General features: G+C 38.2%; 1 protein-coding gene across 7 annotated transcripts in view; it reads left to right on the top strand.

Annotated features, from left to right (window-relative positions):
* Positions 1–16,821, top strand: part of LOC126483868 (longitudinals lacking protein, isoforms H/M/V-like) — a 155,820-nt gene that overhangs the window by 52,537 nt on the left and 86,462 nt on the right. The gene's annotated exons all lie outside the window — the stretch shown is intronic.

Genomic DNA, 16,821 nt, shown 5'->3' with positions numbered 1-16,821 from the left:
CTTGCTCAATATACAGATTGAATGACATCGGAGATAGGCTACAACCCTGTCTCACTCCCTTCCCAACCGCTGCTTCCCTTTCATGCCCCTCGACTCTTATAACTGCCATCTGCTTTCTGTACAAATTGTAAATAGCCTTTCACTCCCTGTATTTTACGCCTGCCACCTTTGGAATTTGAAAGAGAGTATTCCAATCAACATTGTCAAAAGCTTTCTCTAAGTCTACAAATGCTAGAATCGTTGGTTTGCCTTTCCTTAATCTAGCTTCTAAGATAAGTCGTAAGGTCAGTATTGCTTCGTGTGTTCCAATATTTCTACGGAATCCAAACTGATCTTCCCCGAGGTCGGCTTCTACCTGTTTTTCCATTTGTCTGTAAAGAATTCGCGTTAGTATTTTGCAGCTGCGACTTCTTAAACTGATAGTTCGGTAATTTTCACACCTGTCAACACCTGCTTTCTTTGGGATTGGAATTATTATATTCTTCTTGAAATCTGAGGGTATTTCGCCTGTCTCATACGTCTTGCTCACCAGATGGTAGAATTTTGGCAATACTGGCTCTCCCAAGGCCTTCAGTAGTTCTAATGGAATGTTGTCTACTCCTGGGGCCTTGTTTCGACTCAGGTCTTTCAGTGCTCTGTCAAACTCTTCACGCAGTATCGTATCTCCCATTTCACCTTCATCTACATCTTCTTCCATTTCCATAATATTGTCCTCAAGTACATCACCCTTGTGTAGACCCTCTATATGCTCCTTCAACCTTCCTGCTTTCCCTTCTTTGCTTGGAACTGGGTTTCCATCAGAGCTCTTGATATTCATGCAAGTGGATCTCCTTTCTCCAAAGGTCTCTCTAATTTTCCTGTAGGCAGTATCTATCTTACCCCTAGTGAGATAAGCCTCTACATCCTTACATTTGTCCTCTAGCCATCCCTGCTTAGCCATTTTGCACTTCCTGTTGATATCATTTTTGAGACGTTTGTATCCTTTTTTTCCTGCTTTATTTACTGCATTTTTATATTTTCTCCTTTCATCAATTAAATTCGCATTAATAATACTTCAAAACATTTAAAACTGCAAACACATGACACAGGAGAACCATGTAAGTGTAAAAATAATTGTTTTGCTATTGTCAGCTATGAAAATTGAGGGAATATTATTAATAAGATGAACCAATTTGAAAATTGTGATGAAATAAACGTTATATAAATGGTTCAATCACAGCAATCCTATACTGTGCAGGCATCCCAGAAGTGAAGAGCAAGAGGCATAATTTCAAGATACAACTTATAAATCCAGTGTTTGTGTTACCCTTAATGGAACTGTCCAAGAAGTACATGTTTGCAATCATTCATTTGTGTCATGGCAAGGAATAAAGGAGGACAAGGTAGATCATTTACATAAGGAACTTAAATCTGGAGACCAGTCTCCGCGAGACAGCCAAGGAAGACACAGAACCCTCCAACAGGCTTTAACAGATGTAACCATAAATAATAAGACATATTAGTTCATTTAAAGGTCACAAGAGCCACTACAGTTTGACAAAGATAGAAAAATATCTACATATCTGAGTCCTTGAATATACAGAAAAAAAGTTCACTATGTTCAAGTAGTAGTTCAAATATAAGAATGTATCGTATGAAACGTACCACATTGCGATCAGTTCAAATTTCAATGTAAGTTTTAGATATCCATGATCTGATCTTATGGTCTCTATGATGAATATGTAGTCAGGAGGAAAGTTTGGAGAAGGAATAGTCATCATCATCATCATCATCTACTGAAAAGAAATGCAGCCTCATTCTGAACATTGATGCAATGAAACAGCCCGGAATTGCATCTTTGAAAGCAAAAAGTGTTCTATGATGGGAAGAAAAAGCAAAGAAAAAATGTCAAGAGTCCATCTATAGTTGTTGTAACTATGGACTACAGTAAAAATTTCCCTTGGCCAAATACAAAAGGCAAATTAAATTCATTATATATGACAGTTGTCTGTATTTATTTTTAATGTTTACGTTTTGGGAATGGGATAGTTATTATTAGGGATCCATACCACAATCAGTAAAAATGAAACCCTTGTACAATTACTTTGTTGTCCTGTCTGTCTTTTCAGCTGTTTAAAAACATTTTTCTCGGGAACAAGTCGGAGCGTATTAAATTGAAATTTGCATCGCATACTCAGGTATATCCCCTCCCCCCTGCCCCCCCCCCCCCCCCCCCCCGCCCCCTCAATGAACCATGGACCATGCCATTGGTGGGGAGGCTTGCATGCCTCAGTGATACAGATAGCCGTACCGTAGGTGTAACCACAACGGAGGGTTACCTGCTGAGAGGCCAGCCATATGTGTGGTTCCAGAAGAGAGCCAGCAGCTTTTCAGAAATTGCAGGAGCAACTGTCTGGATGATTGACCTATTTGGCCTTGTAATATTAACCAAATCGGCCGTGCTGTGATAGTACTGCGAATGGGTGAAAGTGAGGGAAAACTGCAGCTGTAATTTTTCTCAAGGGCATGCAGCTTTACTATATTTACTTGGGTAAAATATTCCGGATGTAAAATAGTCCCCCATTCAGATCTCTGGGCTGGGAGTACTCATGAGGACGTCGTTATCAGGAGAAAGAAAACTGGCGATCTACATATCAGAGCATGGGATGTCAGATCCCTCAATTGGGCCGGTAGGTTAGAAAGGTTAGAAAATTTAAAAAGGGAAATGGATAGGTTAAAGTTAGATGTCGGTGGCAAGAGGAACAAGACTACTGGTCATGTGAATAAAGGGTTATTAACACAAAATCAAATAGGGGTAATGCAGTAGTAGGTTTAATAATGAATAAGGAGTGCAGGTAAGCTACTACGAACAGCATAGTGAACCCATTATTGTAGGCAAGATAGTCACAAAACCCAGACCTACCACAGTAGTACAAGTTTATATGCCAACTAGCTCCGCAGATGATGAGATTGATGAAATGTGTAATGATATAAAAGAAATTATTCAGATAGTGAAGGGAGATGAAAATTTAATAGTCATGAGAGACTGGTATTCGGTAGTAGGAAAAGGAAGAGAAGGAAATGTAGTAGGTGAATATGGAATGGGGGCAAGGAATGAAAGAGGAAGCGGCCTGGAGGAATTTGCACAGAGCATAACTTAATCATAGCAAACACTTGGTTCAAGAATCGTGGAAGGAGGTTGCATGCATGGAAGAGGCCTGGAGACAATGAAAGATTTCAGATAGATTATATAATGGTAAGACAGAGATTTAGAAACCAGGTTTTAAACTGTAAGACATGTCCATGGGCAGATGTGGACTCTGACCATAATCTATTGGTTATGAACTGTAGATTAAAAGTGAAGAAACTGCAAAAAGGTGGGAATTTAAGGAGATGGGACCTGGATAAACTGAAAGAACCAGAGGTTGTACAGAGTTTCAGGGAGAGCATAAGGGAACAATTGACTGGAATGGGGGAAAGAAATACAGTAGAAGAAGAATGGGTAGATTTGAGAGATGAAATAGTGAAGGCAGCAGAGGATCAAGTAGGGAAAAAAATAAGGGTTAGTAGAAATCCTTGGGTAACAGAGTAATATTGAATTTAATTGATGAAAGAAGAAAATATAAAAATGCAGTAAATGAAACAGGCAAAAAGCAATACGAACGTATCAACAATGAGATTGATAGGAATTGCAAAATGGCTAAGTAGGGATGGCTAGAAGACAAATTTAAGGACATAGAGAATTACATCACTAGGAGTAAGATAGATACTGCCTACAGGAAAATTAAAGAGACATTTGGAGAAAAGAGAACCACTTGTATGAATATCAAGAGCTCAGATGGAAACCCAGTTCTAAGCAAAGAAGGGAAAGCAGAAAGGTGGAAGGAGTATAGAGGGGGTCTATTCAAGGGTGATATACTTCAGGTCAATATTGTGGATATGGAAGAGGATGGAGATGAAGATGAAATGGGAGATAAGATACTGCATGAATAGTTTGACAGTTTTGGATTCCTTAGAAATTTTGGAACACGTGTGGCAATACTGACTCTACGACTTATCTTAGAAAATAATTATGGAGAGGCAAACCTACACTTGTAGCATTTGCATACTTAGAGAAAGCTTTTGACAATGTTGACTGGAATACTTTCTTTCAAATTCTGAAGGTGGCAGGGGTAAAATACAGGGAGCAAAAGGCTATTTACAATTTGTACAGAAACCAGATGGCAGTTACAAGAGTTGAGGGGCATGAAAGGGAAGCAGTGGTTGGGAAGGGAGTGAGACAGGGTTGTAGCCTATCCCTGATGTTATTCAATTTGTATATTGAGAGAGCAGTGAAGGAAACAAAAGGAAAAATTCGGAGTAGGAATTAAAATCCATGGAGAAGAAATAAAAAATTTGAGGTTTCCCGATGACATTGTAATTCTGTCAGAGACAGCAAAGGATGTGGAAGAGCAGTTGAATGGAATGGACAGTGTCTTGAAAGGAGGATATAAGATGAACATCATCAAAAGCAAAATGAGTATAATGGAATGCAGTCTAATTAAATCAGGTAATGCTAAGGGAATTAGGTTAGGAAATGAGACACTGGAAGCAAAATAAATGATGATGTTTGAAGTAGAGAGGGTATAAAGTGTAGACTCACAATGGCAAGGAAAGCGTTTCTGAAGAAGAGAAATTTGTTAACAAGTACAGATTTAAGGATCGGGAAGTCGTTTCTGAAAGTATTTGTATGGAGTGTAACCATGTATGGAAGTGAAACATGGACAAGAAGAGAATAGATGCTTTTGAAATGTGGTGCTATAGAATAATGCTGAAGATTAGATGGGTAGATCACATAACTAATAAGGTGGTATTGAATAGAATTGGGGAGAAGAGAAATTAGTGGCACAGCTTGACTAGAAGAAGGTATCAGTTGGTAGGACATGTTCTCAGGCATCAAGGGATCACCAATTTAGTATTGGAGGGTAAAAATCATAGTGGGAAACCAAGAGATGAATACACGAAATAGATTCAGGATGATGTAGGTTGCAGTAGGTACTGGAAGATGAAGAAGTTTACAGAGGATAGAGTAGCATGGAAAGCTGCATCAAACCAGTCTCTCGACAAACATTGAGCTTCTATGTCAGTGCGGTCAAAAGACATGGCCATTTATGGTACATACTTTGATACCCGCAGACTCGCTCATTAATACCTGTAGGATACTTCTGCTTGACATAGAATCATCACATTTAGCAAAGAAGGAAGGTTCTGTAGTACAAGTAAAGGGCAAAAAGTCAGAAAATTGTTAATTTGTAATTGTATCATACAAAAAAATTCTTCTGTCATTTGTTATCTGACTTCAAACTTGAAATTAGAGCACTCTTGAATGTCTTCGAATCTCTGGAATCGATATCTTGCCAGTATCAATGTTGGCATAACAGCCAAAAATTGTCGAAATCCTAGATTCGCAAAATGGATGAACTTTCTATATACATAATTAAGTTTGTACGGGAACTTAAGTACGCAAGTCCTACTTGTACCTGACCAATTTTTTTATTATCCAGACAACATCAGCTGAAAAGGAGCAGATGAAGTTACAGCATTCCTTCATCATTTTGTACACAATTTTTCAAATCTATATATCAGAAATCTAGAGATCGTTTGGGACTTCTGCAGAGGGCAAAACAAGAATGCCACTGTGTTCAGATTCTTTCACCATCTAGTCAATACAGAAAAATGACTGGGCATTGTTAAAATCATATTCCCCATAAGACGTTATTCGTGCCTTGGTTGTGGTAGAAAGTACAGTGGAGCCACAGTATTTCAAGATTCTGTGCAATACAAGATGGTCTTAAGAAAATTAAAATTTTACATAAAACTAGAGTAGAAATATGTTTTCATATGTTGTCCACATTTACATTTTACGCACTTTCGAAATTGTGACATTTTGAACTTATTTTACATGTACAATACAGATAAAACTGTCACACTTAGTATTTTTGCTCCTAATGCACAGAAATAACTTTGGCCTCGACTGCTAATGCATTTCTATTACAGATGAACAGGTACCATTAGGTTTTGAGGAATATGCAGCGACAGTGATCGTTAAAATACAGTACACTGAAGTAACACTGCCGTATACATTTTCAATTTTTGACTGATAGTTGTTGTATGTACTGTAGTTGGTTGTTTAGTAACATCTGAATTGTAGTGAGCCCACTAACTGTGTGTTTCTTACTGCTTTAATTCATACATGACAATGAGTGGTAGGATTAAGAGAAAATTTGTGCTGTCGAACGTGAAACTGGAAGCTTTAAAAACACTAGACAAAGGAGAAGCCAACGACCTTGCCACAGTGGTAACACCAGTTCCTGTCAGATCATGGAAGTTGAGTGCTGTCGGGCTGGGCTAGCACTCGGATGGGTGAAGGTCTGATTTGCTGAGCGCTGTTAACAAACGTGGTGCACTCAGCTCTTGTGAGGCAAATTGAGGAGCTACTTGATTGAAAAGTAGCTGCTCAGGTCATGAAAACTTACGATGGTGGGAGGGCGGTGTGCAGATCACATGCCCCTCCATATTTGCATCCAGTGATGCCTGTAGGCTGAGGATGACGCGACAATCGGTCAGTACTGTTAGGATCTTCAGAGATCTGTTGAGATGGAATGTAGTTTAGTTAGACAAAGGAGAAACATTAAAAAATCTTACTGCTGAGTATGGAGTCAGTGAAGTGACAGTTGGGGTTTGGCGTAGAAATAGAGGCAAAATTGAGAAGTTTTAATCAAACAAATGTTCTGTTTCGTAATTTGAATGGAAGTCAATGAAGAAATCTGAGTATGAAGAAACGAGTCAAGCTGTTCATTTGATTTACTCAACAAAGACAAAAAGAAAATCAAATTTCAGGGCCTATTCTGCAAGAAAAAGCTATATTTTTTAGAAATAAGTTAAAGAAAGGTGAGGACAGTTTTGATGCAAGTTCAGAATGGCTGGATAGGTGGAAGAAGCAACATAGTGTAAGGCAGCTTGACATTTTTCGTGAAAATTTCTGCAGAGTCTCAAACTATTACACAGTTTAGCGAGAAATAAAAGAAAAATTGTACCAGGAGAAAATCTTACTCCTGATCAGCTGTATAACTGTGATGAAATGGCGCTATATTACAAAATCCTGCCATCTAAAACTCTAGCCTGAAAAGAAGAAAAATCTGCCTCGGCCTACAGAAAATATAAAGAGAAGTCAACAGTTTAGTGCTGCATCAAATGCAAGTGGAAACCAGAAACTGAAGCTGCTGGTGATAGTAAAGTCTACTAATCCTAGAGCTTTAAAAAATGTCACTGCTTTAGCACTACTTGTTACATATGTCCACTAGAAATCTGCGTGGATGGACAAATATTTTTAAGAAGTGGTTTTTTGAACATTTTGTTCAAGAGACCCAGAGATACCTAAAGAAAAAGTGCTTGCCTTCCAAAGCAATCTTAAAGCTTTGACAATGCTGGTTCATGCCCTAATGAGGAACAATTACAATAAAATGGTATTTGCACATTGTTCTTACTGCCTAATGTCATGAGTTTAATACAGCCTATGGATAAAGGCATTTTACAATGCTTGGGAAGAAGTGTCGTTGTTTGCTTCACACACTTCTACAAACACAAGGTGAAGGAACCATCAAAGAATTTCTTTAAAAAAAAAAAACTGCGATAAAAGATGTAGTTTACTGGATAGCCGATTCATAGTGGAGACACAAAAAAGATGTTGGCAGAACTGAGGAAAAGTTTGCTGGATGTGAAAATGCTAATGCGAATGATGCTTCAAAATAGACCAACAGTTTGAAGTGACAGATCTTGCAGTTATCAAAATGGTTACTGAACCTTCTGAGGGCAGTGACAGCGAGAAATTGCCTGAAGTAATTGTACCAGTGACCACTCACACCGAGGGTTTGACAGTGCTAGATGTGGCATTGCATTATATTGAGCAGCGTGCGGAACTTACTATAACTGACACCATGCCTCGTAGATGGTGGCATAAAACCGCTGCCAAAAAATGAGGTTCTATTTTAAACCAGAGGACAATGGACAATTTCTTTAAACTATAACTTATATTTTTGCAACTGGATACGCTTGCCCATATATGTACATACAACACAGTATGTACTACATTGTTTTTATTATTTTTTTGTTATTGTGCTCATTAAACACTTATTCATGATTTAACCATTGATTTGGTGATATTTTTGTATTATCTGTGTTTTTTGTAATTCGAGGTAATGTCAGCCTCAGTTAGCTAGAATTACTGGGTCTCTACAGTATTAGTATAATTGACCAATGTCAAATGCTGAAGGAGTGGTGTCAAGTTTTCTGGAATTTCTTCATGCACCCTTTGCCACCTGTTGTCATTGATGTTGAGGAGCAGCCAAATGTAATCAAAGGATGGACTGCGCATCTGGATAATACAGTATACGAAAAGAAACTCCCTTACCAATCCAGGACAATAAGAGAACAGGAAATCACACAGTGTAAGGAAGCACTGGTTTAGTTTAGAAGCAGCCTGTTACTAAGTTTCGTTACTGCTACCTGGGAGGAAAAGACAAGCTACTTACAAGCAGAGTTCAACCTCCCATCTGCTTGAAATCAACATACTGTAGCTCCTTCATGACAGTAAATGTATAAGTTTTTCTGTTCCACAAAGTAAGTTTCTATTTTTTGAGGTCTGTAACTATTTGAATTTAGTTATCCTGATTATTTTACTGACAATTTGAAAATATCTACTGAAGAGTGCAGAGATTTGCAAGACCAGAAAATATTTTGCTGTAGTGAAGTGCAAGTGTATTTAGATAGTCTGCTTCTTTAGTCCCACCCATTTAAAAAGGACAGAATAGTATCTCATAATGTATTGTTATAAAATTACATTTATTGTAATGAGAAATTAAAAAAAAAAAAATTAAAAAGTGGTTAGTGTTTGAAATCTAGTGGCTACTTGCAATATGTTATCGACTTGGCATATTTTTCCTATGTACAAGTTGCTTAATTAGATGTATATAATTTGAGCAGTATGATCACCTTAAACAGAAATAAAGAAAAAAACATGATAAATTGAAAGATTTTGAGCCTTGAAACTTTAAATTTTGTCTCCTGAAAAAAAAGGATTTACAGATTTTTTTTTTCTCCTGGACTCATCATTTAATATCAAGTGTCTTGCAAGCAACCTTCTTTGTAGGCCAAGTGCCACACCAATGAGCCAAAGTCTGACCACCTGCTTCACCTACAACTAAGCCTATGTGATCATTCCGTTTCAGGTTCTTCCAAATTTTTACACCCAAGTATTTGTTTGAGTGAACGGATCACATTTGTGAATGATTATATTGTAGTCATGGGATACTAACTTTTTTCATTTGTTGAAGTGTGCATTTAATTACTGAATGTTCGAAGCAAATTGCCCGTCTCTGCACTACTTTGAAATCGTATCAAAACTGGCTGAATATTCATGGATCATTTTTCAGACTGTACTTCATTACAGATAACCGCATTATATGCAAAAAATTTGTTACTATTAATATTTTCTGCCAGGTCATTGTATACAACAAGAACAGAAGGGCTCTCAATACACTTCCGTGCCACACACCTGAAATTATTTCTACGTTTTTTTATGCATTTGTGTCAAAGGTAACGTGCTGCATTCACCGTACCAAGAAATCCTTAAATCCAGATACAGATAACTGTACCTTCATTAATAAGTGTTGATCTGTCATTGAGTCAAGTGCTTTTTGGAAGCAAAGAAATACAGCATGTTCCTGATTACTTCGATCCAGTGCTTCCAGAAAGTCATGTAAGAAAGCAGTGAGTTGGGTTTTGTATCATGAATATTATTAGAATACAAATTAAATTGGGGTATTACTCCGGTTTTTCTTTGTATAGGGGCATCTCCCTCTCTCCTCCCCCACCTCCACCCCACCCCACCCCACCCTCTCGTGATCAGTGTAATGTCTTACATTCCTCATCAATGCAGACAGTCGTACAGTAACTGCAATTGTGCCAGCAGGGTATACGTAGTTATGCTAGCCTAACATTTGGTTCCTGAAGAGACAAAGGAAACTTTTCAGTAGTTTTAAGAGAAATAATGTGGATGTTTGAGCTGATGTAACTACAATGGCCTTGCTATGTTGGTGCTTCAAACTGCTGAAAGCAAGTGGAAACTACATTCGTTATATTCCCAGGGACATGTTCAGAGAATTTAGAAGGAGAAATGGATAGGTAGATGTTACCTATAAGTGAAGTGTAGTGGCAGGAAGAACAAAATATTTAGTCAAGTAAGTGCAGGGCTGTCAACACAAAATCATATAAGGGTAATACAGGAGTAAGGCTAATAATCAATAAGAAAGTAAGGTCACGAGTAAGATACTACAAACAGCATAGTGAACCCATTATTGTACCAAAGATAGACACATTAGTACACATCTACGCGCATATTTGCTGTACATATGATGTAGGGATTGAAAAGATGTATAATAAACAAAAGAAATTATTCATAACTTTATGGGAAATGAAAATTTAACTGTGATGCAGTTTGTAATTCAGTAGTCCAAAAAGAGTAAAAAGGAAAAATAGTATGAGATTGAGAGATTTGTTGACACTAGATTGTTTCAAACAACTGAACTTTAGGATGAAAGTAACTTTTACGTGATGTGTCACTGCTAAATAACATACTCAACAAAACTCGAACCAGACATAGATAACTGCTATAGTATAGTGTAGAAGGTAGATGAAAGAAAAAAATATGCTGTTAGACGAACAGAAATGACACCTTTATTCAAAAACTACAACTACACTGAAGTCATTGTGATTTATGATGGTCCCCTGAACATTGCAAAAAAAAAATATTGCTGCACACCATTCTCAGTAGGGTGTGTGATCAACATGGATGGCAGTACATGCTGTGCAGTGTGCTTTCATGCTGACCACAAGGTTGGAAGCAGTTCTTGTGGCAAGGAATTCCATTTCTCCATGAGCGCAGTTGACAACTACTAGATGGTCATCTAGTGCGTGTGAATGTGCTGCAATATGTATGCTCAATGCATCTCTCACGTGTTTGGTGGAGTTTAAGTTGGGGGAACAGACAGACCAGTCAGTTTGTCAAATATCCTGTACAACATCTAACAAATAATTGAGGGCTTAGAGGAATTTGTGGCAGGCTGCATCGAACAAGTCAGAAGACTGATGATGGGGGTGGGTAAATAAAGAGAGAGATTTTGAAAGCATAATTCAAAGTGCAAAACATTTTCAGATGCTGATTTGACCTGGCTGTAGTATATTGGTTATCAGCTACAGATTAATATTGAAGGAACTTCACAAGGGTGGGAAAAAGTGAGGGGGCCTGGATAAATAGACAGAACCAGAGTTTACTGAAAGTTTCAAATGGGACATTAGGCAACTATTGACAGAAACAGTGGATGAAATTCCAATAGGCGTATTTCATCCACAGTGGATGCAGTTGAACTCTGTGACTGTTCTTTTATAGGTGTAGAGTAATAACTGCTACCAGTCATAGTTGAAGGTGACTTTATTTAACACACAACCAGCTTCAGGCTTGTATCCAATCATCAGGTGGTTTACATTCATGTACTTGTTTCCATACTCGATGTTGGAGATCACTGTTTAAATTAAAAAAGACAAAACTGAAAAGATTGAAAGGGGCTAAGGGACATGTGTTGTAAAATATTGTAGTACTTACATATAGCTGGAATGTCCATATCATTTTCACATTATAATTATCACTTTTTTTTATGAATTCTTGCTGGCAGATGATTTAAGGTTAAATAGACTGCCACCACCATTCCTCCAAAAAAAAAAAAAAAAAAAAAAAAAAGAAAAGAAAAAATAAAAGCTAGTTGTTAAGCTGGATGGCATCCATGTGTTCCTGCTATTTTATAGTGAACTCCTTCCTGTCTGACCTATCAACTAAGTTTGTTAACAAGTAGCTTGGAGAGATGTTGTGAAGCCTGTAGAGGGACAAGGGAAAGCCTTTGGGGAAAAAAGTAATTGAATGAATATCAAGAGCAAGGCAGACGGTGTTAGTTATTTGCATGTTTTGTGGATTGTAACTGCAACCTGTTGCTATGATGTGGAATGTAAGTCAGTTTTATAATTAATATGCTCCATCCCTCCCTCCCTCCCGGAGACCAACTGTATCAGCCCCACCCCATTCCTAACTGATTAAGTAATTAAAATATGCCGGCCGGAGTGGCCATGTGGTTCTAGGCGCTACAGTCTGAAGCCGAGCGACCGCTACGGTCGCAGGTTCGAATCCTGCCTCGGGCATGGATGTGTGTGATGCCCTTAGGTTAGTTAGGTTTAATTAGTTCTAAGTTCTAGGTGACTGATGACCTCAGAAATTAAGTCGCATAGTGCTCAGAGCCATTTGAATTAAAATATAAATGTTCTTGGCACGACAGATCACTGTGTCAGACATGTTAACCGTGCAAGTTGTTCTCTGTGAATGGTTGCATGTTGAGGGCTTTGTTGAACACTTTTTGAGTGCACTTGCAGTTTTCCTCTGTTACTTTCCTAACTCTACAGTAGAAAGTTTGATTGCCTTATCTCAGTGTTCCCATTGGAAGTAATCTCTGTTGGTCCCAGATCCTAATGTGCATTCAATAGACAGTGAATTTTGCAGTGGTTTGCAGAAAAATTATGATGCTACTACAGTGAAAGTTCCAGAATACTGGGATGCCACCTGATTGATTCAATTTCAAAACTAGGAAATGGGTTTTCATAATGAAGACTATCTGAGAGCCAGTCTACAATCAACTTTTGCGTCAAGTCATGGAGCCTAATTACAGCTATTGATCATCAGATTAATTCACCCAAATAATCTCCATATTACTCAAATGGCAGTAAAAAAGCATACTTAAATATTTTCCTGTGTCAGGTTCACTTTTATGTGAATTTAATAAGCATACCTAAGACGTACGTCCTGCCAGCCAGAAATCTAGTTGTAGAGTGGATACATACTGTTTCTTGGGGCACTGTTAACTTTTAAATGTAACTTGTATATGGTGAAATAAACAGCCGAAGTACAAACATGTTGCATGTAAGAATGCAAATACTTACACTCCCTATCAAGCTACACAATTTCTTACGTGGCTGCTCAGTGCACCCTTTCAATTGTTCGATCTAATTTGCCAGTCATTTCATGAAGTGAAATTATTTTTGTAATCATAATCTGGAAAAGCAATGTTCTACAGAAAAAATGTAATAAAATTAAGAAGCAGTTTTGGACACGTAGATAGATATTTAAAAATGGTTACCAGTTTCAGTCCATTTTAGACCATAATCAGAACATAGTGACACAGAGCAGAAACTGTATGTATGAGGCATGGATGTCATTGCAGCTCGAAGACAATTTTGTCCATAGGAAAAGTACTCCAAATTGGCTAAGGAAAGCATATGCAGTACACCTACACCTCCCCCTTTGTGCAAGAGTTAAAGTGGATCATACCTTTGATTCGGAACCAGTTTGAACGGAATGCAGTTGTGCAAGAGTGTCCAAAGTGTTGGAAGTTAAGTTGCATTTGTTCAGTGTATTGCAAGCAGGGACTAGCAAAAGTATGTGTTGCTACGGAGACTTACGAAAAGTTATAAAGGGCTTATGGAGAACTTACTACATCCAGGGCATATGTTCAGGTGACAAAATACCATTTTATTTGGCCAAGAAGTAGTGGAAGGCAAAGCTTGTGCATAGATCCAAAATGTGAACAACAAATGATAATGTGAAAGTAGTGAACTGATGATGAGATAGGTAGATAGATAGATAGGTAGATAGGTAGATAGATAGATAGATAGATAGAGGAGAGAGAGGGGGGGGGGGAGGAGTTAATTTGAATTTCTTAAGTGTCCATCATATTTTAACAAAGGATGTGGATGCATGAAAACTGTGCAAAATTTGATCCAAAGAACCTCACAACTAATAGAACAACAATAATTGGGAGGGTGTGTCAGGAACATCTTCAAGTGATCTTCAAATGGAGTCTCTTCATTCACATTATCATAGGTGACTAGGCATGATTTTTCAGATATGATCCCAGAATTAAACACCAAAGTCTGGAGTGGCATAACGGTAAACTCTCCCTGTTCAAAGAAAGTGAGAATGAGCAAACCCAAAATCAATGCTTTCGCCGTCTCCTCATCTTCCTGTCTACAGTTCCTGGATTCCCCATTAAGAATATGTACCTCCAGAACAAATTTTCAGTCAATCTTCTTATTGAGATGCTCTTGAAAAACTCAAGGAAAGCTGTACCTGAGCATCCAGGACTGGATGTACTCGGATGTGCATCGTGGCTATGTGCCATCACACAACTATCTCTGTCCATCTATTTTTGGCAGGAAATGGTATCCCTGTAATTTCCTCAGTCCACCTATTTACTGGATCTTGGTCCGGTGACCTCATTTTATTGCCCTGTTTGAAATCTACTTAAAGGGTATTTCTCTGATACTTCCAAGTGTAACTGACCATCTGAAGTTTATTTTAACAGAAGCCTTCCAGGATTGCAACAAAAACTGGAAACATAACATTTGCCACTGTGTAACTGTCAAACTAGTACACAGGGGACAACCTTGATGTGTGAAAAATAGTAGAATTCAAGCTTATGAAAAAATTGCTCTCGTTACATTTTTAACTCATATTTGTGTAACTAGAATCCACATAGGCAATAAAAAAGATTATACAGGTTTGCCACATGTTCTGGAAATCAGGGCATTTCCAACACATTGTGAAAATATCAGGTCCCTCATTCGTACTGCTTCTCCTATTCCTACCACTCCCCTCAGCTTGCAGTCAGTGCTGCCACCACTTCTTGCCGATAGCCTAGCAGATACCAACGAGAGGCAGGTTATGCATGAGGAGTGGTTTGTTTGGATCTAATTCTTAGAGGCTGTAGATGCAGTGGCCAGAGATGTGGTCATTTGTGCGTGAGTTGTGTCTGGGTATTTGTGTGAATATGTGTACTTTCGTTTTCTGATGAAAGCCATGGCTGAAATTCAGTTGAGAGTGCGATTGTCTTTTCTACGTGCCTTTCTGCAGCTCAGCAATCGTGTTTACGGTGAGTTGCTACCTATCCTCATTATTATTGATTCTCAGAGTATTTGAACAAGTTACCTGTTGCATGGATTGACCAATGTGGTCTCATTTCATCAACATGCTGTCCGTGGCTCGAGAATAGCTGGCCACATGGGTGGATATACACAATGAGGCAAAACTGGAGTCCGTTTCTGTGGGTATCTGTAATGGATTGGGCCTGCTGATCTGAAGCACATTTGGTCCTCACTAATGTGCAGGCCCTGCCTTTTGGATCTAGTCTCACCGATCTGCCTGCAGGCAGGGTCTGTTTGTGTGTGGCATAATGCAGCGGATTTTCATGGTTTATCTTTCTGCAGAACTGTTTTGAAATAGGCAGGGCACATTCTGAAAAAAGTTTGAATAATATTACTATCTACTAGTAGTAGTGAATTAGTTACTCAAGAATTAAATGCACAGAGAGAACTTTCTTAGGACATTGCATTCTGATTTCTGTTGTGCAACTGACACTGACGTTGTCGACACACCACTTTCTATAGTTCCTAACGTTCTGACGACTTAAAGTGTGAGTGTGGATCTGTGTTATATCAGCTTATTCCTCCAAGCCATCTTCCACTTCTTTACGAGGTGACTGATGTGGAATTTGCAACCACTCTTCTTTACTGAATAGCTGGCTGCTGGAAACCCTCTTGACTTCTTCTCTGTCGAATAATGCTAGGTACATGAATTTTTAGACTCTTTCTACTTATGACATACAAACTTTAGTTTTTGTCAACTAACGATGTATTTGACGTCCATACACAATAAAAATCTCACTTTCCACGTGAATATGTAACTTCCTGCAAGTCTCTTGTACAGTTGGACGTGAGAAACAAATAGAGTTACAGTTAAAAGAAAGTTGGCTTGGATACCATGACCTTTCTTAACATGAATCGTAAAATGAGTTGCCTCTAACAAGGTTGCGTCAAGAGTCTACAAGAGTACTTATTCAACTGTTCTAATTTTAATAACAATAGTCAATGACACAATGAGCACAGAGCTGCATATAAACTCCATGGTTCTTCCTTACACACTCACTAAAACATCTATGGATTGCCCGACAGGTACTTGTCGGTGCCGTCCAACTGCTGCGTCTACTTTCTTGCCGCAACTGATTTTAAACCTGCACACACAAACATCTGACACGCAGTAGGTAGGATTCTACCATCCCACACTCATATCCAGAATATCGTGTGTTCGAGATGGTGGAAGGCTGAGTGGTTCTAGAATTTACACAGAAATTCTCGAATCGGTACAAGTTACTGTCACGACATGCTGAATTGTGACTGTATATAATGTCGTGTGCCTTTGTCACTGTGTGTGTATATGTGCCTTTAAACATCATGTTAACAGAACAGTTCGCTTTGTGTCTTAGACATTCTTTTTAATAGTCTGTGACACTCTCTCCAAGTGAAAAAGGAGTGGTGACTGTCAATATGATAATATGTGAAAAAGAAAGTTTTTTGTAGTCTGACTACACTATGTAATTAAATAACAATATAAATAACAACAGATACAACATAATATTTCTGGCCTGGGATAAAAATGGATCACTTTCAATGTACTGAGTGAGCTGCAGCTCCTTTCTAATATTTCCTAACCTACTCTTTTTCAACCGGATAAAGAAATTAACAGTTCTCAGAACCATAGTAGTTACTGTCTACTTTGGCATGTCTGTTTTTCAGTACTTTGAATTTTGAATTTTTAATGTAAGTACATGCCAGCCACTGTATCTCCAAGAAATTTTATAGTTTTCTAGAATG

Source organism: Schistocerca serialis, chromosome 1, assembly GCF_023864345.2.
Source record: "Schistocerca serialis cubense isolate TAMUIC-IGC-003099 chromosome 1, iqSchSeri2.2, whole genome shotgun sequence".
Classification (NCBI taxonomy): Eukaryota; Metazoa; Arthropoda; class Insecta; order Orthoptera; family Acrididae; genus Schistocerca; species Schistocerca serialis.
This window is presented reverse-complemented; position numbering and strand designations above follow the sequence as displayed.